This window comes from Oncorhynchus mykiss, chromosome 10 (assembly GCF_057628025.1).
Source record: "Oncorhynchus mykiss isolate SJ-2025 chromosome 10, ASM5762802v1, whole genome shotgun sequence".
Classification (NCBI taxonomy): Eukaryota; Metazoa; Chordata; class Actinopteri; order Salmoniformes; family Salmonidae; genus Oncorhynchus; species Oncorhynchus mykiss.
This window is the reverse complement of record NC_143031.1, coordinates 52,469,536-52,490,786: the sequence shown is the minus strand read 5'-3', so window position 1 is coordinate 52,490,786 and position 21,251 is coordinate 52,469,536. Positions and strand designations below refer to the sequence as shown.

The 21,251-nt window shown below is 42.8% G+C and overlaps 1 long non-coding RNA gene across 1 annotated transcript in view; it reads left to right on the top strand.

The window, feature by feature from the left end:
• LOC149980064 (uncharacterized) overlaps positions 1-21,251 on the top strand; it is a 200,878-nt gene that overhangs the window by 1,135 nt on the left and 178,492 nt on the right. The window contains exon 2 of the long non-coding RNA XR_016483805.1: positions 46-134. This is a non-coding gene — a long non-coding RNA (uncharacterized LOC149980064). The remainder of the gene's footprint in view (positions 1-45; positions 135-21,251) is intronic.

The window sequence follows — 21,251 nt, the reverse complement described above, 5'->3', positions numbered from 1 at the left end:
GTCCTCAAATCCATGTATCCTTCATTCCTTGCCTCTCTTTCAAAGCGCATCGGAGGAGGAGGCCCGAGGGGAGGAACCTGCAATCCTTTCCCCAAATGTGGTTTCAGAGGGAGGCAAAGAATGAAGGAAACAAGGTGGGTTTGTGGGGTACCTTTAGCACCAGTGTTAATTTTGTCAACAATAACTATGACGAAAAATATTAATCAACTACCTATTTTTCCTGAGAAAAACAAATGACAATAATGAGAGGAGATGCCCTAAAAAAAACGTTTACAAATTACTTTTAATTTTAGTTGATGAAAATGTAACGAGAAGAGTTCCACGAGAGACAAATTGGCATTCAGTTTGATGGACATCCTTTTGATCTCCTTTTGATTTGTTTTGTCCGATCATAATCACCCATGCCTTAGCAGAATATAATACAATCCTCTCATTGGTCTTTCAGTTGTATGGGCTGATTGAGCTGATCTGCCTGGCTTTCCCACACACACAGCTACCATTCGGTCACTCATCTCTCTTTTGAACTAATGCGCAACCAGGACATTTCAATTGTAATTTACCTCAATTAGAAACAATGTATTTGATCATCTTTGCTTTCATATATGCAATTTTTTAATTTATTTTTAATCTTTGCTCACATCCAAAACTGTATTTTGCCATGTGCATTGTTAATTAATCTGTTTCCTCTCTTGCATTTGTCAAATGTAAGTGCAGTTGCCTCTTCCCGATATTAAAAATACTATTTCTATTAATATTAGGAGTACAGTAAATATTCTGGGCATTGTTGGAAAGCTCAGATTCCCAACTTTTTAAGGCAAGGCACCGCACCCTCTTAGGGGGAAAAATGTCTTAATCATATCACAATCAAATTTAGCAGCTGAATATAGACACAAAAATAAGACTTTTTTTGTGATACAATTTTTTTGAAATATTGTATTAAAATATGCAAACGAGGTGAAATCTCATTATACAAATACATTCTTCTGGACACTGGATGAAGTCAACCTAAAAATGTTGGTTTAATTGTGTTAAGTCACTCCAGGATTGGACTTGTCCACAGCAGATTGTGGGTAAATACTTTTTTCATCTTTCTATCTGTAAAATACTGTACTAAAGACATGTACAGAAAATGTTTTTTTGTCGCATTTTTCTAAAGAAAATGTCATCTAGAAAAAACTATTACAACATATCAACAATTCCCTCTGGGCAAGTCTGGAGAATATATCCAAAGATAACCACCATAATTTAGTGAATGAAGAAAAATATTTTGGCGTGTGGGAATATAGCCCAATTTATAACACTTTTAAATTATGTGTAATTTTGTGTAGTCAGCTTTACAATTATTGATGTATGTTCATTATATAGTGTTCATTATAAAATCATTAAAATGTTGATGACGGTAATATGATAAACTAAAGAATATATACATTTTTAATCAAGGGTTTTACATTTTTATGTTTACTATTTGAAAATACGAATACTCCCAAGGTTATGAGACTCGAAATTGAGCTCAGGTGCAACCTGGTTCCATTGATCATCCTTGAGATGTTTCTACAACTTGATTGTAGTCCACATGTGGTAAATTGAATTAATTGGACATGATTTGGAAAGGCACACACCTACAGTTGAAGTCAGAAGTTTACATACACCTTAGCCAAGTACATTTCAACTCAGTTTTTCACAATTCCTGACATTTAATCCTAATAGAAATTCCCTGTTTTAGGTCAGTTAGAATGACCACTTTATTTTAAGAATGTTAAATGTCAGAATAATAGTAGAGAGAATGATTTATTTCAGCTTTTATTTATTTCATCACATTCCCAGTGGGGCAGAACTTTACATACACTCAATTAGTATTTGGAAATGTTCTATTGGTTTGAGGTCAGGGCTATGTGATGGCCACTCCAATACCTTGACTTTGTTGTCCTTAAGCCATTTTGCCACAACTTTGGAAGTATGCTTTGAGTCATTGTCCATTTGGAAGACCCATTTGCGACAAAACTTTAACTTTCTGACTGATGTCTTGAGATGTTGCATCAATATATCCACGTACTTTTCCAACCACATACTTTTCCATCCTCATCATGCCATCTATTTTGTGAAATGCACCAGTCCCTCCTGCAGCAATGCACCCCCACAACATGATGCTGCCACCTCGAAGCTTCACGGTTGGATGGTGTTCTTCGGCTTGCAAGCCTCGCCCTTTTCCTCCAAACATAATGATGGTCATTATGGCCAAACAGTTCTGTTTTTGTTTCATCAGACCAGAGGGCATTTCTCCAAATAGTACGATCTTTGTCCCCATGTGCAGTTGCAAACCGTAGTCTGACTTTTTTATGGTGGTTTTGCTTGCTGAGCGGCCTTTCAGGTTATGTCGATATAGGACTCGTTTTACTGTGGATATAGATACTTTTGTACCTGTTTCCTCCAGCATCTTCACAAGGTCCTTTGCTGTTGTTCTGGGATTGATTTTCACTTTTCACACCAACGTACGTTCATCTCTAGGAGACAGAACACATCTCTTTCCTGAGCGGAATGACGGCTGTGAGGTCCCATGGTGTTTATACTTACGTACTATTGTTTGTACAGATGAATGTGTTACCTTCAAGCACTTGGAAATTGCTCCGAAGGATTAACCAGACTTGTGGAGGTCTACAATTTTTTTTTCTTGGCTGATTTCTTTTGATTTTCCCATGATGTCAAGCAAAGAGGCACTGAGTTTGAATGTAGGCCTTGAGATACATCCACAGGTACACCTCCAATTGACTCAAATTATGTCAATTAGCCTATCGGAAGCTCATTTTCTGTAATTTTCCATGCTGTTTAAAGGCACAGTCAACTTAGTGTATGTAAACTTCTGACCCACTGGAATTGTGATACAGTGAATTATAAGTGAAATAATCTGTCTGTAAACAATTGGTGGAAAAATGACTTGTTGTCATGCACAAAGTAGCTGTCCTAACCGACTTGCCAAAACTATAGTTTGTTTACAAGAAATTTGTGGAGTGGTTGAAAAACAAGTTTTAATGACTCCAACCTCAGCGTATGTAAACTTCCTACTTCAACTATATATAAGGTTCCACTGTTGACAGTGCATGTCAGAGCAAAAAGCAAGCAATGAGGTCAAAGGGAATGTCCTTAGAACGCCAAGACAGGATTGTGTCGAGGTACAGTTCTGGAGAAGGGTACCAAAGAATGTCTGCAGCATTGAAGGTCAATGTTGCGTCTGCTCTGTTGCTAGTGGTTGTATTCATTTGGGATCTATCCTATCCCACAACTGTCCTAGACTATGTTTGGAATATTTATTTATCGCACAGAATAGAATATGGCGTCCTTTGCACTATGGGGAATAGTAGAATGACATAGGCTAGTGCTTTTGCTGATCCCATTAGGCCTACTCGTCTTGTTGGCTGACGAAAAGTAAATGTGGACAGTTTTTCCAATATCTTCAATATGCACCTCGGAATTAGATAGAGAGAGATAGAGATCCGATCACGTGATGGAGAGCCATGTGAGTGAGAGGTGACTCAGAGCACTCAGCACTTAATAATAAGGAGAAGGGCACAACGGCCACTGGCCACAAAAGGCATGGATTTTTTTTAATGGGATGCCACCGTGAAATTCTAGGCATTATCAAATGCTTGTAAAATTATGAGTGAGTGAATGATGCAGTGTACAGCCTGCACAAAAAAAAACAAAGCAGAGCTCATGCCTTTCAAGCAACTGTTTTCAAATCATCATTAGAGTCGCATCATGCAGCCTTACCTATTTCTTTGTTAACTGGCATAGCCAGATCAGGACCTAACACAAGGACAACTCAGAGTATGCTATTCTGTTCTTCTGAAACAGACTACATTTTCTTCATATCATGTTTCTTTAGACCTGTCTAAAATAAATAATGGATTTATTGTGAAGGTGTAGGCTATATTACATGGATTTATTAGTCTTTTTAAAATATAGATGTTACAAAGGTCTGCATCAGTGGCATTTTCTGTTTTTCCATTAAAAAAACACAACAAACCCCGAAATACTAGATTGTGGTAACGTTGCCGATTGCTCCGTTTTAACACAGAAAAGGAATTAACCACACGTACATGGACCTCATTTATTTGTTATATTTGGTCTTAGAACACGTCAAATAACAATACTATATGCTTTTAAACAATTTACTTCTGAAATGTATTTCAAAATATATACACTGATGTCATTTTATTGATTTTTAAAAAACATTTTCTCAAAATCGCAGATTTGTTTGACACTGGAAGTATGATAGATATTGACAATTTTAAAATGTCAATATGGCCTGTCTAGATACTTGTACTAACTTTGTTGACACCGCATTTTATGCATTTACACCAAACATAATTTGTTCTGTGGCACATTTTGATATATACTAAATATATGACAACCAAATATTAAAATCGGTTTCTTATTGAAAGATGGGAATCTGTAGGATTAACCATTGAGCACAAATTATGACCACATTTCCACTATCTTTCTTAAACGATCAGTATTTATTTATTCTATATAGCTGAGCATCTCTCCATCGTCTTCTTGAAACGCACTTTGAAGTAAATCTCAACTATTTTATTGACCACCAATATTAGACCACTATACAAAAAGCCCTAAAATTGCTGAAATAAGTAGTCAATGAGAGCAGTCAATGAAATAATATTTGATTAACTGATAACTGACACAGACATGGTGGCATAGCAGGAAGTTTGGAAAGACGTGAACTAAGCGGTTCAAATCCCAGGTGAGGATATGCTGAATAATAAATTCTGTATATATTAACATGCACAATGTTATCATGTACACTGAGTATACCAAACATTAGGAACACCCTCCTAATATTGAGTTGTACCCCCCTCCCTTTTGCCCTCAGAACAGCCTCAATTCTTCGGGGACTCTACAATGTGTCCAAAGCATTTCACAGGGATGCTAGTCCATGTTGACTCCAATGCTTCCCACAGTTGTATCAAGTTGGCTGGATGTCCTTTGGGTGGTGGACCATTCTTGAAACACAAGATAAATTGTTGAGTATGAAAAACCCAGCAGCATTTCAGTTAAGTGATAATGCCAGAGAAGCCGGTATTTGGGGGATTTATTGACACGGGTTCTGTTAGGCACGAAACGAAGTGGCAACACTGGCAACCATGTTCTGGATATTTTTTTGTGGGACGTTAAATGAAATATTGTCCTAACCCTCAGAAAACTGGACAAAGGAATGTTCTTGCAACATTCCAATGAAACGTGTCTAGGATATTAATATTGGATATTCTGAGAAGTTCTGTTTGCCATTTAGAGAGTGTTCTCCTAACTCTAATCCCAAACATGCTAAATTGGTTCTCAGGAGGTTTTTGTAACAGACATGTTCCCCTAATTATCGTAAACCTGGACACTCAAACATCTGGGGAACATTATGGGCAACATTACGTAAGCATTCTCTCACCCTAGAATTGTTAGCTGGGATGCCTGGAATGTTTCATGCCAGGCGTCCTTGTGGTTGGTGGAACATCGGGGGATTGAACACAGGTTCTGTTAAATTGCCATGCTGGCATTCCCTCTCTTTTACGTCCTGGATTAGTGAGCTTTCTCTCAGAGTTGGAGATTTGTGATTTGTGTATAAGGATTTATTTGGCATAGGCTACAGTAACCTGTTTGAGTTGCATAATAAACCGTTTAATTCGAGAACACGATCCACTGTCCTGGAAATTATTTTATTCATGATATATTGAGGTCATTACATTGGTGTCAGAAGCAGAAACAAAAAATGAAGGTAGTTAGATGACAAACATTGTGGTGGCTAGATAGCTACGTGGATTATGGTAGCTGAGAAAAAGGACTGAAAATACTTTGTGGTAGTCCGAGAGTAAAGGAGGAGGAGGAGGAGGAGGCACATTGGGAAGCTTTTCATGCCCAGTTTCAACTGTTAGCTTAATCACGGGAGTGGTTGGTTGAAGATAAGGCACTTCAGCTAGCTTTGTGCCTCACGGACGATGCTCTGTTCTGTTCGATATTAATTAGCCCGGAGGACAGATGTGATTATGGGGCTTTAGTTAGAGCACTGAAGAGGCGTTTTGAACATTGTTTATTTTCTGGTTGTCACGACTCCGACCGAAGGTGGCTCCCCTTCCCGTTCGGGTGGCGCTCGGCGGTCGTTGTTGCCGGCCTACTAGCTGCCACTGATTCTTTTTCTCCCCCTCCTTATGTGTTTATTGAGTACACCTGTTTTGTTGGTTATAATTAGTGAGGCCTTATTAGTCAGCCGGCCCGCCTTGTTCTTTGTGCGGGATTGATTATTGTAACCCTGGTGTTTGCATTAGATGTACATGTTCGTGTACTTAGTGCTAGACTGTTTTCGTTTCCCTGTGTCTGGGGCATTTGGTTTGAGCACCCGTAAGTGGGGTGACCGTAGTTCACCGTGTGTGCATAAAAAAAAGCACTTTATTTAACTCTGCTTTCCTGCGCCTGATTTCACCCTCACGACACCCAGGACCTTACACTGGTCTGCAGTGCTCCGAATTGACTAATAGACACATGCAGCCAGGGGAGCCACTACGGTTAATAGCTAATGATTACAGAATGCCTTGAAGATGTATTTGAAGAGGGGTAACTTTCCGGGCTGTGGTGCAAAGCAGCCCAAAGCTGGAAACGCCTGCATGGGTGGCTGAAATAAATTAACTAATTCGTGCTGTAGCACTACAGATTGCATGCAACACACAGACCGCGCGCAACACACGCTCTGGCCCCATGGTCTGCTGGGGTTGTGGAAAAGTCAGGCCATCTGCACAGGGATTACCACATGTCCCCCAGGGCCCAAGGAAATGGTGCAAGGTCCATATAGATAGTGCAGTGTGGACCCCTGGCTCTCTTTCCCAATCCCCTCCTTTGCCAGGAGGAGCCCAATGGCACCTGTGTTGGGGACTTTTTTCACGTCCCTGCCACTGTGTAGGGAGTGCCCTGCTCTGCCCTGGTGGACACTGGGTCCACAGTCACCCTGGTGAGGCCGACATTGTACCAGGTTGGACACAGTTCAAGCCCACAACTGTGCAGCTCCACATAGTAACAAGTAAGCTGGCAAGGGGATAATGGGAAGAGGATAATGACTGTGCATCATCCTGTGTGGGTAGTGCCTGTACAGGTCCTCTGTATCGCTGGGGTTGGACTTTCTTAAGAGCACAGATTTCCAGCTAGACCTAGACAGGGGCACATTGAGCTTCCAGGGAGGGCCTGCAATCACCATGCCCCCCCCCCCCCCCCAATGTCACAGGTGTCTTTCTTAGGGCACAAAGTGGGAGGAGAGAGCATCGGCACCATGGAGGACAAAGTGTGGGCTGTCTGAGATTGGCTCACCCCCACTGACCAGCAGCAGCTGAAGAACTTCCTGGGCGTGGCCTCATAGTACAGGAGGTTTGCAAATGGATTATCTGGTGTCACTGCTCCGTTAAACCATCTGCTGTCGAAGAACAAGACCTTCACATGGACAGTGGAGTGCCAGGAGTCCTTCACAACCCTTCAGCGTGAACTGGTCAAGGCCCTCGTGCTGAAGCCACCCCCGACCCCACCTTGCCCTTTATCTTGGAAGCAGACGCTAGCAATGTGGGCATGGGTGGGGTTCTGGCCTAGGTGGTGCCAAAGGAGGAGAGAGGGTTGTGGTGTACTTCAGCAAGACATTCAACAAACACGAGCACCACTGCTGTGCCACCCGGCGGGAGCTCCTTGTTGTGGATGGGTCCATCAGCCACTTCAAGCTCTACCTGGGTGGCCTGCACTTCACGGTAAGGACTGACAAGTCTGCTCTACAGTGTCTCATGTATTTCAAAGAGCCAGAGGGACAGGTTGCACACTGGTTGGAGGAGTTTCAGCCATACAACTTCACAGTGGTACACAGACCGGGGGCACACCACTCCAACGCCGACACCATGTCCCGCAGTCCCTGTAGTACAGACGGGTGCCGCAACTGTGAGCTGAGAGAGGCCCGTAAGTAAGAGCTGTGTGCAGAGGAGGAATTCTATGCCTCAGTATGCAAAGTGTGCGTGCCTGTCTGCTGTGAGCTGCAGGCTGTAGACGTGGATGAATGGAGGCAGGAGGTCACAGGCCTACAGACAGTGCTACAGTGGGTGGAGCCTCAGCCGAGGCCACCATTGTCATGAAAACCCTCAGCAGACTCCGAAAACGGACCTCGGGGATGGCGTTCGAGCGGCCCTCTGATTGCCCTGCTGTTCTCCTGGGCCAGAGTACGGCAGGAGACACCAGGACCGTCTGGAGATAGCTCACACCTTCGACACAGAGCAGCTGGTAGATGCAGGTTTGAGGCAGAAAAGGAACTATGATGTGAACATCCAGGGAAGACATTTTGTGGCTGGGGAGCTGGTCTGGGTCTATAGCCCCCTGAGAAAGAAAAGCCGATGCCCCAAGCATGACAGTGACTGGGCGGGGCCCTGCAGGATCTTGGAGAGGATGGGGGAGGTGGTGTACTGGGTCTAGCTATCTCCCAGGGTGAGAAAGATGGCACTGCACTGGGACAGGTTAGCCCATACAGAGGGGCAGCTTCTACTCCACAAACCCCAGGGACCCCCACAACCCCTCCCTCTGGCAATGACATTCCCCTAACTCCCACACCCACGCCCCACAGACAGGTTTCCAGATCGCCCACTCACCCAGTCTCCACTGTGCCACTGCATGGTTCCCAAGAGCCACGGACTGTATCCCCTGTTCCGACTGTAGCCCCTGTTCCCTTATCCTTTTCTCCCATGTCCCTGTCTCCACCACCTGTGCCCCAGAGGGACAACCCCCTACATTCTGTTGTTGTGTGGTTATCAGGGCACGTTCACGAGTTACTCAAGGTTTTACAGGGTCCAGCAACCCAGACCCCTGCTGTCTGCCAATCAAAAGAATGCCTGGAATGTTTCGTTCCAGGCGTCCTTGTGGTTGGTGCAACAGCGGGGGGCTGGACAGGGGGCTAGACGCAAGTTTGGTTATATTGCCATGCCGGTCATTATTCTATATCTTTCCGTCCTGGATCAGTCAGATGGTAATTTGTCATTTGTGTATTCATTATAGCCTGTTCGAGTTTCATAATAAACCGTTTGATTCGAGAATGCTGTTCTGTTCTGGACATTATTTTATTCATAATCTATCGAGGTCATTACAGTATGTAATCATTTAAGATAACTATTTTGCCTGTTCATGCTCTGGTCTGAATCATTGCCTATCCAGCTAACAATTCTATGGAGAGATACATTTTTTGCAATGTTACCCATAATGTTCCCCTAATGTTTGAGTGTCCAGTTTTCTGTTAGTTAAGGGAACATTCTATCTATTTTAGAAAAACCTTTGGAGAACCTTTTTACCATGTTTTGGTGTTAAAGTTAGGAGAACATCCCCTTAATTAAAGAAAAACTACACCCAAAAACGATATTTTGGTATTTATTTCATTAGTCCATGGTTGATATAGTCCCAAAATGTTTTGCATGTCAGCAATCAAGTTTTCAAGATATGTAACTTTCAAAATACAGAAATACAAGTGGAATGATGCATCTTGCATTATATGATGCTGTGCATTTGATGTGTGTATATTTACAGTAGCATGTCTGTACATTCTTACATTTGCATTTAAGCAATGATGATGCCAATTACACCAAAACAATACACAAAACAGTGTTCCAAGTTTTGTTGTGGAAAAATAGACAATTTGCTAAATAATAATAATTTATATATTACTTAGAGTTTTATACATTTTATGAGTAACAGAGTAATATAACGAGTTCCTGTCTTCAAATATTGTAATATTATTACAGGTACCCATATATTACATTGGTTCTTCCTTTAAAAGCTTTGAGTTTATGCTGCAACCGTTTGTGGTAGATGGTGGCAGATTGTGGTAAATTGAGTCATTTTGGCAACAATGACACTTAAATTACGTGCCATAGAATTCCTTGGCACCCCGCAAGCTTTTCCGCAGTGTGCCGCAACTTTTAAAGGACCACTGTACTTTCAGAAGCATATCTTTACCAGCGTGTTATATATTTTTTATGTCTGAATTCATGCTGTAGGCCAGCGGTTCCCAAACTTTTCATAACCTGTACCCCTTCAAACATTTAGCTCCAGCTGCGTACACCCTCTAGCACCAGGGTAAGCATACTCTCAAATGTTATTTTTTTGCCATCATTGTAAGCCTGCCACGCACACTATACAATTTATTAAGCGTAAGAATGAGTTTGTCACAATCCGGCTCACGGGAAGTGACAATTTGCACGCAAAAAATCATACAATGATGGAAAGACCTTTGTGTTGTCCTTGTTAATGCATACAGGGAAGAGCTCCAACGTCTTAATCATAGCCTCAATTTTGTCCCGCACATTAAATATAGTTGTGGAAAGTCCCTGTAATCCTAGATTCAGCTCATTTAGGTGAGAAAAAACATCACCCAGATAGGCCAGTCGTGTGAGAAACATGTCATCATGCAAGCGGTCAAACAAGTGAAAATGATGGTCAGTAAATAACTTTTAGCTCGTCTCTCAATTCAAACTTTCCCCCTTGATAACCAGCGCACTTTTGTATGTTGTAAAAGTGTTACATGGTCGCTGTCCATATCATTGCATAGTGTAGAAAATACACGAGAGTTCAGGGGCCTTGCTTTAACAAAGTTATTCTCCACACTGTAGTGTCCAAAACCTTTCAAGCTGTCAGGCATTCCTTTGGCAGCAAGAGCCTCTCGGTGGATGCTGCAGTGTACCCAAATGGCGACGGGAGCAACTGCTTGCACGTGCGTTACCACTCCACTATGTCTCCCTGTCATGGCTTTTGCACCATCAGTACAGACAACAACACATCTTGACCACCAAAGTCCATTTAATGTCACAAAGCTGTCCAGTACATTAAACCTCTCTGATCTCCCCATCCCGGATCCGGTATCGTGAATACAGACTCAAGCTCATTACCATAACGCAACGTTAACTATTCATGAAAATCGCAAATGAAATGAAATAAATATGCCATCTCTCAAGCTTAGCCTTTTGTAAACAACACTGTCATCTCAGATTTTCAAAATATGCTTCTCAACCATAGGAAAACAATCATTTGTGTAAAAGTAGCTAGCTAGCGTAGCATTTAGCGTTAGCATTAGCGTTAGCATCCAGCACGCAACAAAAACATAAAATCCTTAAAATAAAATAATTTACCTTTGAAGAACTTCAGATGTTTTCAATTAGGAGACTCTCAGTTAGATAGCAAATGCTCAGTTTTTTCCAAAAAGATTATTTGTGTATTAGAAATAGCTCCGTTTTGTACATCACATTTGGCTACAAAAACCCCCTGAAAATTCAGTCCTCAAAACGCGAACTTTTTTCCAAATTAACTCCATAATATCGACTGAAAACATGGCAAACGTGGTTTAGAATCAATCCTCAAGGTGTTTTTCACATATCTCTTCGATGATATATCGTTCGTGGAAGCATGGTTTCTCCTCTCAATCAAATGGAAAAAAACTTGCAGCTGGCTTTGCGCACCAATTTCGACGCAGGACACCAGGCGGACACTTGGAAAATGTAGTCTCTTATGGTCAATCTTCCAATGATATGCCTACAAATGCGTCACAATGCTGCCGACATCTTGGGGAAACGGCAGAAGGTCTAAGCTTATTCCTGTCACATTCACAGCCATATAAGGAGACATTAGAAAACAGAGCTTCAGAAATTCTGCTCATTTCCTGTTTGACGTTTCATCTTGGTTTCGCCTGTAGAATGAGTTCTGGGGCACTTACAGACAATATCTTTGCAGATTCTGAAACTTCAGAGTGTTTTCTTTCAAAAACTGTCAAGAATATGCATAGTCGAGCATCTTTTCGTGACAAAATATCGCGCTTAAAACGGGAACGTTTTTTATCCAAAAATGAAATAGCGCCCCTAGAGATCCAACAGGTTAAAAATAACCTCTCCTGTTGTCCTGGTTTCCAGTGGTTTGCAGAAGAGGATGTCTTCCTTAATTGACCCCCCATAAACGTAATGGACATATACCAGGAGCTGTGCCAGGCCTGCGAAACAGTAATTGTTTCAAAACATCTCCTGCCACGTCATCAATGCGTCTTGGAACAGTGTTGTGTGATGAAGGCATTTTCTGTATAGTTTTCTTGGCCTTTACCCCCAGGATTGTCCCAGCCATATCCGCGGCAGCAGGAAGAACTATGTCCCCCACAATAGTTTGGGGCTTGCCTGTCCTAGCCACTCGTACCTCACCATATAAGACTCTTCTAGCCCCTTCTTATTAATGGTATCTGTTGCTTTTATACATGTCTTACTACTCAAAAGTCATCTTAATTTGCGCTCAAAAAGTGTTTGTGTAAGTTTATCGATAGCCCAAGCATAGCATTATGTACACTTAGCATCAGGAAGCTTGGTAACGAAAATCAGAAAAGCAATCAAATTAACCGTTTACCTTTGATGATCTTCGGATGTTTTCACTCACGAGACTCCCAGTTACACAAACAAATGTTCCTTTTGTTCCATAAAGATTATTTCTATACCCAAAATACCTCCGTTTGTTTGTCGCGTTATGTTCAGAAATCCACAGTAAAGAGCAGTCACGACAACGCAGGCGGAAATTCCAAATAGTCTCCATAATGTCCACAGAAACATGTCAAATGTTTTTTATAATCATTCCCCAGGTAGTTTTTAAAATATATATTCGATAATATATCAACCGTGTGTAGGTTATTCAATAATGGCCGCTTTACTCTGTAGCGCAAAAACTCACTCTGAGAGCCCCCACCTATCCACTTACGCAATGTGATCTTTCACGCTCATTTTTCAAAATAAAAGCCTGAAACTATGTCTAAAGACTGACACCTTAGGGAAGCCATAGAAAAATGAATCTGGTTGATATCCCTTTAAATGGAGGATAGGCATGCATAGGAACAGAAGGGTTTCAAAATAAGAGGCACTTCCTGATTGGATTTTCCTCAGGGTTTTGCCTGCAATATCAGTTATGTTATACTCACAGACAATATTTTGACAGTTTTGGAAACTTTAGAGTGTTTTCTATCCTAATCCGTCAATTATATGCATATTCTAGAATCTGGCCCTGAGAAATTGGCCGTTTACTTTGGGAACGTTGTTTTTCCAAACATAAAAATAGTGCCCACTAGCTTCAATAGGTTAACGTTTTCCTTGTGGTAGTGCTACCATTATTTTGAGTTAAATGAGAAAAAAGATCTCTTTGTCCAGAAACACCACATCAAACCTGAAAAAACTTCTGGAGGTCACTCACAAAGGCAAAGTTTTAGAAGTGGATGAAATAGGAGAAATATATGCACACTATGGAAATAAACAAATATTATTTCCAAGTGTTCTAATGAAATTTCCATATAAACAGTTGAAATGTCTGATAAATGCTATTCACACAGCAATAATGACATTAACATGTATTGCTAAAAATGTGAGAGTAGGGTGACTCCTCTAGCCGGTCTCACACCCAGGCCACCAGCACCAATGACAACCACCCTAACCACTGTCCCAATAAGGAATATCCACAGGGGATGTGCTTATTAGGCCCTGTCCAGAAAAAATCTGTCCAGAAGTAAATCTCAGCTCTGTTCAAATATTTTATTGATCATAGTGATTCAGGAGTATCATTAAAACAGGCTAATTAACATGACACAACAACTTTAGACAACTATACAGAAAGTAAATAAAATCAATAATGAGAGAATAGTCAGATTAACTGATACCCGACAAGACATGGTTGCGTAGCAGGAAGATCGGAGTCCCGTGAACTAAGATGTTGTGAGTTCAAATTCCAGGTGAAGACATGTTGAATAAGAATTACTGAATAAATTAACATGCAAATGTAATCATGTCTGTCAAATATGTATGGTGAAAGCACTGTATACTAAAAGCACTGTGTGCGTGAGTATCCCAAACCTTGCCCACAGGCAAAGAGCAATGAGTGGATCAGTGGTTCAACAATCAGGGCCTCGGCAAAAGACATGATGTGTAATTATTTATGTTTTGCACACATAAAAGTCCGTGCAACGTTCCCATAAAAATGTGTCTATTAGTGATGCTAGCATTGGATGTGCACTATATATACACTGCTCAAAAAAATAAAGGGAAAACTAAAATAACACATCCTAGATCTGAAGGAATTAAATATTCTTATTAAATACAAATTTATCAACCCATTGGAGGTCTGGATTTGGAGTCACACTCAACATTAAAGTGGAAAACCACCCTACAGGCTGATCCAACTTTGATGTAATGTCCTTAAAACAAGTCAAAATGAGGCTCAGTAGTGTGTGTGGCCTCCACGTGCCTGTATGACCTCCCTATAACACCTGGGCATGCTCCTGATGAGGTGGCGGATGGTCTCCTGAGGGATCTCCTCCCAGACCTGGACTAAAGCATCCGCCAACTCCTGGACAGTCTGTGGTGCAGTCTGTTGGTGGATGGAGCGAGAAATTATGTCCCAGATGTGCTCAATTGGATTCAGGTCTGGGGAACGGTCCATAGCATCAATGCCTTCCTCTTGCAGGAACTGCTGACACACTCCAGCCACATGAGGTCTAGCATTGTCTTGCATTAGGAGGAACCCAGGGCCAACCGCACCAGCATATGGTCTCACAAGGGGTCTGAGGATCTCATCTCGGTACCTAATGGCAGTCAGGCTACCTCTGGCGAGCACATAGAGGGCTGTGCGGCCCCCCAAAGAAATGCCACCCCACACCATGACTGACCCACCGCCAAACCGGTCATGCTGGAGGATATTGCAGGCAGCAGAACATTCTCCACGGCATCTCCAGACTCTGTCATGTATGTCACGTGCTCAGTGTGAACCTGCTTTCATCTGTGAAGAGCACAGGGTGCCAGTGGTGAATTTGCCAATCTTGGTGTTCTCTGGCAAATGCCTAACATCCTGCACGGTGTTGAGCTGTAAGCACAACCCCCACCTGTGGACGTCGGGCCCTCATATACAACCCTCATAGAGTCTGTTTCTGACCATTTGAGCAGACACATGCACATTTGTGGCCTGCTGGAGGTCATTTTGCAGGGCTCTGGCAGTGCTCCTCCTACTCCTCTTTGCACAAAGGCGGAGGTAGCGGTCCTGCTGCTGGGTTGTTGCCCTCCTACGGCCTCCTCCACGTCTCCTGATGTACTGGCCTGTCTCCTGGTAGCGCCTCCATGCTCTGGACACTACGCTGAAACACGCAGCAAACCTTTTTGCCACAGCTCGCATTGATGTGCCATCCTGGATGAGCTGCACTACCTGAGTCACTTGTGTGGGTTGTAGACTCCGTCTCATGCTACCACTAGAGTGAAAGCACCGCCAGCATTCAAAACATCAGCCAGGAAAGATAGGAACTGAGAAGTGGTCTGTGGTCACCACCTGCAGTACCACTCCTTTATTGGGGGTGTCTTGCTAACAGTTTGATTTCACAGAAGTGTGATTAACTTGGAGTTACATTGTGTTGTTTAAGTGTTCCCTTTATTGTTTTGAGCAGTGTATATAAAAGTATGTGGACACCCCTTCAAATTAGTGGATTCGGCTAGTTCAGCCACACCCGTTACTGACAGGTTTATAAAATTGAGCACACGTGCAATCTCCATAGACAAACATTGGCAGTAGAATGACCTGCTTGACTTCCGGCGCCGACAGAGATGGCCGCCTCGCTTCTCGTTCCTAGGAAACTATGCAGTATTTTTTTTTTTTACGTGTTATTTCTTACATTGGTTCCCCAGGTAATCTTAGGTTTCATTACATACAGTCGGGAGGATCTACTGAATATAAGAGCAAAGTCAACTCACCATCATTACGACCAGGAATATGACTTTCCCAAAGCGGATCCTGTGTTTTGCCCTCCACCCAGGACAATGGATCAGATCCCAGCCGGTGAACCTAAACAACATCGCCGTAAAAGGGACAAACGAAGTGGTCTTCTGGTCAGGCTCCGGAGACGGGCACATCGCACACCACTCCTGAGCATACTACTCGCCAATTTCCAGGCTCTTGACAACAAGGTTGATGAAATCCGAGCAAGGGTAGCATTCCAGAGAGACATCAGAGACTGTAACGTTATTTTCTTCATGGAAACATGTCTCACTCGAGAGACGCTCTCGGAGTTGGTGCAGCCAGCTGGTTTCTTCACGCATCGCGCCGACAGAAACAAGCATCTTTCTGGTAACGTCTGTGGATATTGATACTTTGTACCCGTTTCCTCCAGCATCTTCACAAGGTCCTTTGCTGTTGTTCTGGCATTGATTTGCACTTTTCGCACCAAAGTACGTTCATCTCTAGGAGACAGAACGCTTCTCTTTCCTGAGCGGTATGACGGCTATGTGGTCCCATGGACGTGGTGTGATCATAACAACATACAGGAACTCAAGTCCTTCTGTTCACCTGACAATCAAATGTCGACCGAATTATCTACCTAGGGAATTCTCTTCGATTATAATCACAGCCGTATATATTCCCCCCCAAGCAGACACATCGATGGCCCTGAACTAACTTTATTTGATTCTACGTAAACTGGAAACCACATATCCTGAGGCTGCATTCATTGTAGCTGGGGATTTTAACAAGGCTAATCTGAAAACAAGACTCCCTAAATTCTATCAGCATATCGATTGTGCAACCAGGGCTGGTAAAACCCTGTATCATTGTTATTATAACTTCCGAGACGCATATAAGGCCATCCCCCACCCTCCTTTCGGAAAAGCTGACCACTACTCCATTTTGTTGCTTCCAGCCTACAGACAGAAACTAAAACAGGAAGCTCCCGCGCTCAGGTCTGTTCAACGCTGGTCCGACCAATCTGATTCCACACTTCAAGACTGCTTCGATCATGTGGATCGGGATATGTTCCGCATTGCGTCCAGCAACAACATTGACGAATACGCTGATTCGGTGAGCGAGTTCATTAGAAAGTGCATTGGCGATGTCGTACCCACAGCAACTATTAAAACATTCCCAAACCAGAAACCGTGGATTGATGGCAGCATTCGCGAGAAACTGAAAGCGCGAACCACTGCTTTTAACCAGGGCAAGGTGACCGGAAACATGATCGAATACAAACAGTGTAGCTATTCCCTCATGCAAGGCATTCAAACAAGCTAAGCGTCAGTATAGAGACAAAGTAGCATTGCAATTCAATGGCTCAGACACAAGAGGTATGTGGCAGGGTCTACAGTCAATCACAGATTACAAAAAGAAAACCAGCCCCGTCGCGGACCAGGATGTCTTGCTCCCAGACAGACTAAATAACTTCTTTGCTTACTTTGAGGACAATACAGTGCCACTGACATGGCCCGCTACCAGAACCTGTGGACTCTCCTTCACTGCAGCCGACGTGAGTAAAATATTTAAACGTGTTAACCCTCGCAAGGCTGCAGGCCCAGACGGCATCCCCAGCTACGTCCTCAGAGCATGTGCAGACCAGCTGGCTGGTGTGTTTACGGACATATTCAATCAATCCTTATCCCAGTCTGCAGTTCCATCATGCTTCAAGAAGGCCATCATTGTTCCTGTTCCCAAGAACGCTAAGGTAACTGAGATAAACGACTACCGTCACTCACTTCCGTCATCGTGAAGTGCTTTGAGAGACTAGTCAAGGACCATATCACCTCCACCCTACCTGACACCCTAGACCCACTACAATTTGCTTACCGCCCCAATAGGTCCACAGACGACGCAACCACACTGCACACTGCCCTAACCCATCTACTGTACATATGAGATGAGTAATGTAGGGTGTGTAAACATTATATTAATTGGCATTGTTTATAGTGGCTAGTGATAATTTCTTTCCATACATTTCCATACATTTCCATTATTAAAGTGAGCTGGAGTTGAGTCAGTATGTTGGCAGCAGCCACTCAATGTTAGTGGTGGCTGTTCAACAGTCTGATGGCCTTGAGATAGAAGCTGTTTTTCAGTCGCTCTGTCCCTGCTTTGATGCACCTGTACTGACCTCGCCTTCTGGATGATAGCGGGGTGAACAGGCAGTGGCTCGGGTGGTTGTTGTCCTTGATGATCTTTATGGCCTTCCTGTGACATCGGGTGGTGTAGGTGTTCTGGAGGGCAGGTAGTTTCCCCCGGTGATGTGTTGTGCAGACCTCACTACCCTCTGGAGAGCCTTACGGTTGTGGGTGAAGCAGTTGCCGTACCAGGCGGTGATACAGCCCGACAGGATGCTCTTGATTGTGCATCTGTAGAAGTTTGTGAGTGCTTTTGGTTACAAGCCGAATTTCTTCAGCCTCCTGAGGTTGAAGAGGCGCTGTTGCGCCTTCTTCATAACGCTGTCTGTGTGGGTGGACCAATTCAGTTTGTCCGTGATGTGTACGCCGAGGAACTTAAAACTTACTACCCTCTCCACTACTGTCCCGTCGATGTGGATAGGGGGATGCTCCCTCTGCTATTTCCTGAAGTCCACGATCATCTCCTTTGTTTTATTGACGTTGAGTGTGAGGTTATTTTCCTGACACCACACTCCGAGGGCCCTCACCTCCTCCCTGTAGGCCGCCTCGTCGTTGTTGGTAATCAAGCCTACCACTGTAGTGTCAACCGCAAACTTGATGATCGAGTTATATGCGTGTATGGCCACACAGTCGTGGGTGAACAGGGAGTACAAGAGAGGGCTCAGAACGCACCCTTGTGGGGCACCAGTGTGGAGGATCAGCGGGGTGGAGATGTTGTTACCTACCCTCACCACCTGGGGGATGTCCAGTACCCAGTTGCACAGAGCGGGGTCGAGACCCAGAGTCTCGAGCTTGATGACGAGTTTGGAGGGTATTATGGTGTTAAATGCTGAGCTGTAGTTGATGAACAGCATTCTCACATACAGTACATGTATATACTGTACTCTACATCATCTACTGCACTCGCATTAACATCTGCTAACCATGAGTATGTGACAAAAAATATTGGATTTGACCTTACTGAAGAGCACAGTGGCTTTTAACACATTTCTGCCCTGCTAGAGCTGCCTGGTGAACTATAAGTGCTGTTATTGTGAAGTGGAACTGTCTAGCCAAGAGGTGGTAGTCCACATTAGCTCACAGAACAGGAGTGCTGAAGTGCGTAGCACGTAAAAATCGTCTGTCCTTGTTTGCAACACTCACTAAGGAGTTCCAAACTGCCTCTGAAAGCAACGCCAGCAGCTGTTCGTCGGGAGCTTCATGAAATGGGTTTCCATGGCTGAGCAGACGCACACAAGCCTAAGATCACCATGTGCAATGCCATGGGTCGGCTGGAGTGGTATAAAGCTCGCCACCATTGGACTCCAGAGCAGTGGACACAGGCTCTCTGGAGTGATGAATCACGCTTCACCATCTGGCAATCCAACGGACGAATCTGGGTTTGGCGGATGCCAGGAGAACGTTACCTGCCCGAATGCATAGTGCCAACTGTAAATGTTGGTGGGGCTGTTTTTCATGGTTCAGGCCTGTTAGTTCCAGTGAAGGGAAATCTTAACGCTACAGCACAGAATGACATTATAGACGATTCTGTGTTTCCAACTTTGTAGCAACAGTTCGGGGAAGGCCCTTTCTGTTTCAGCATGACAATGCCACTGTGCACAAGCGAGGTTCAAAAATAAATTGTTTGTAGAGATCAGTGTGGAAGAACTTGACTGGCCTGCACAGAGCCCTGACCTCAACCCCATCGAACACCTTTGGGATGAATTGAAAAGCTGACTGAAAGCCAGGCCTAATCGCCCAACATCAGTGCCTGACCTCACTAATGCTCTTGTGGCTGAATGGAAGCAAGTCCTCTCAGCAATGTTCCAACATCTAGTGGACAGCCTTCCCAGAAGTGTGCAGGCTGTTATAGCAACAAAGGGGGGAACAACTCCATTTTAATGCCCATGATTCTGAAATGAGATTTCCGACGAGCAGGTGTCCACATACTTTTGGTAATGGAGTGTCCATATCCAGGCTATCTGCAACGACGTTCAAACCTACCTATCTGTTCATTTTTAAATGCCCAATCAGAACAGAACCAAACCCATAAAAAGAGACTCAGTATGGTACGGTTCAGTACCCAGGTCAAAAAAAAAACTATGATTATCCCAAGCTTGGGAAATTCATTTGGTCCAATGTGTATATATATATATATATATATATATATATATGTATATATATATACAGTACCAGCCAAAGGTTTGGACACACCTATCTTGTTCTATAGAATGTCCTTCCAAGGTCGTAATTACATGGTTTTCAGAGTGTTTCGTATTGGAAAATACCATGTATTTTATATACACAGTACCATTCAAAAGTTTGGACACACCTACTCATTCAAGGGGTTTTCTTTATTTTTACTATGTTCTACATTGTAGAATAATAGTGAAGACATCAAAACTATGAAATAACACATATGGAATCATGTATTAACCACAGAAATCTCATAATTACAATTCCTAAAACATACATGTGTCTTATATCATTTTAAAGCTATTCTCGTTGTTAATCCCACCAAAGTGTCCGATTTCAAATAGGCTTTTCAGCGAAAGCACTACAAACGATTATGTTAGGTCTCCACCAAACCACAATAAGCACAGCCATTTTCCAACAAAATGTAGCATTCACAAAAAGCATAAATAAAGATAAAATGAATCACTAACCTTAAATTATCTTCATCAGATGACACTCATAGTACTTCATGTTACACAATACATGCATGTTTTGTTTGGTAAAGTTCATATTTATCAAAAAAAATCTGAGTTTACATTGGCGCGTTAGATTCACTGGTTCCAAAAACATCAAGTGATTTTGCATAGCCACATCGTATCAACAGAAATACTCATCATAAATGTAGATGATAATACAAGTTATACACATGGAGTTATAGATATACCTCTCCTTAATGCAACCGCTGTGTTACATTTCAGAAAAAGTTTACGAAATTAGCCTCCATGTTGGAGTCAACAGAAAGCAGAAAATACAAAATAAATGTTTCCTTACCTTTGATGAACTTCATCAGAATGCAGTCCTAGAAATCCCAGGTCCACAATAAATGCTTGATTTGTTCAAAAATGTCCGTTATTTATGTCCAATTAACTACTTTGGTTAGCACGTTTGCTAAACAATTCCAAAGTCAAAAAGCGTGTCCACTATAACGTGACAAAATGTCCAAAGGTTCCATAACAGTCAGTAGAAACATGTCAAACGATGTACTGAATCAAACTTTAGAATGTTGTTTACATATATCTTGAATAACGTTCCAACCAGAGAATTAGAATTACTTCAGATGAGCGG